The sequence below is a fragment of the Myotis lucifugus genome, unplaced genomic scaffold (assembly GCF_000147115.1).
Source record: "Myotis lucifugus unplaced genomic scaffold, Myoluc2.0 scaffold_32, whole genome shotgun sequence".
NCBI lineage: Eukaryota > Metazoa > Chordata > Mammalia > Chiroptera > Vespertilionidae > Myotis > Myotis lucifugus.
Window position 1 is genome coordinate 8,177,639 of NW_005871080.1, and position 1,403 is coordinate 8,179,041.

Below are 1,403 nucleotides of genomic sequence, written 5' to 3' on the forward strand. Positions count from 1 at the left end.
TCATTGCAAAACAGCAGCATTTTACATCAAAATAGACCATAAACATATTTTTTCAAATATAAAACAGAAGTAATTACATCCTTCACAGTTAGTAAGAAAAGATTAATGAGGGAGTACCCATAAAGTATTCATTTAAACAGCTCTGGAGGGGGGAAAAGAAACAAACACACATTTTCATGATCCCTTCAAACATAAATTATAGAGCTTTCAGAAGAAGGAGTTGAATCTTTTTTTCTAATTATTTATATACTTGTGGAGTAATATAATATTATTCTTCTTCTACATTTAGTTTCTCCTTTTCATTATCTCCCTAGTTTTTCCATATCTTTTGTACTAAACATTATTTAGTGCCTTTCTTCAATCCTTCTTGTCTTTGTCCTCTTTCATCTTTCTCATGACCTCTCTCTGCTCCAACAAAGAAGCAAGATATTTCTCTATTCCCATTAGTACACAATTTATTTATTTCTAATCTACATTTGATGTTTATGGAGGAAAAGACCTTGCTTTGTATTTCATGCTTTGAAATGTCTCATCTCTGATTATTATGTAAAATAAATAATAAGGATTTATGAAGACACATAAATGTTCAATATTCATTTATTTTAAATAAACCAACCAGATAACAGCACTGACAAGGTGCATATTTTATAGCCATTTACTATCAGATATGTGTAATCTATTTATCATTGTAAAAAGTAACTTTGGTTGTTTTTGAAACGGCAGTATTTTGGATATTGTAATCAAAGAGCACTCACATAACATTGCATCAGAATGCATATTTATTCTGGAAAAATCAATATATTCTGCAGATGATTCATAAAAAAAACCTTAAAATACAATAAAAATATTTTGCAAGTATTTTATGATTACACATAGGTTGCTTCATTTATAAATCTATATAATAAAAGCCTAAGCAACCATTATGGCGGAACAACCAGAACAGCCAGTCGCTATGATATGCACTGACCCCCAGGGACAGACGCTCAATGCAGGAGTGGCTGCTGAGCCAAAAGCCTGGCTCACAGCTGGGGAGTGCAGCAGCGGTGGTGGGAGCCTCTCCCTCCTCCGCAGCAGCACTAAGGAGCAGTGAGCCAAGCGGTAAGGAGAGAGCGGGCAGGCGATCAGGTGAAAGGGATCCCGGATTGTGAGAGGGATGTCTGCCTGCCGGCTTAGACCCGACCCCCCCTGGGGATCGGGCCTAAGCCGGCAGGCAGACATCTTCAAGGGGTCCTGAACTGTGAGAGGGTGCAGGGACCCTCCCCCATTCCAGTGCACAAATTATGTGCACCAGGCCTCTAATATATATATATATATATATATATATATATATGAATACTGAACACTAACAATTTGTATGATACTTTTGAGCAGCATACACCAACCCACTTCCCACAGCGCAAATC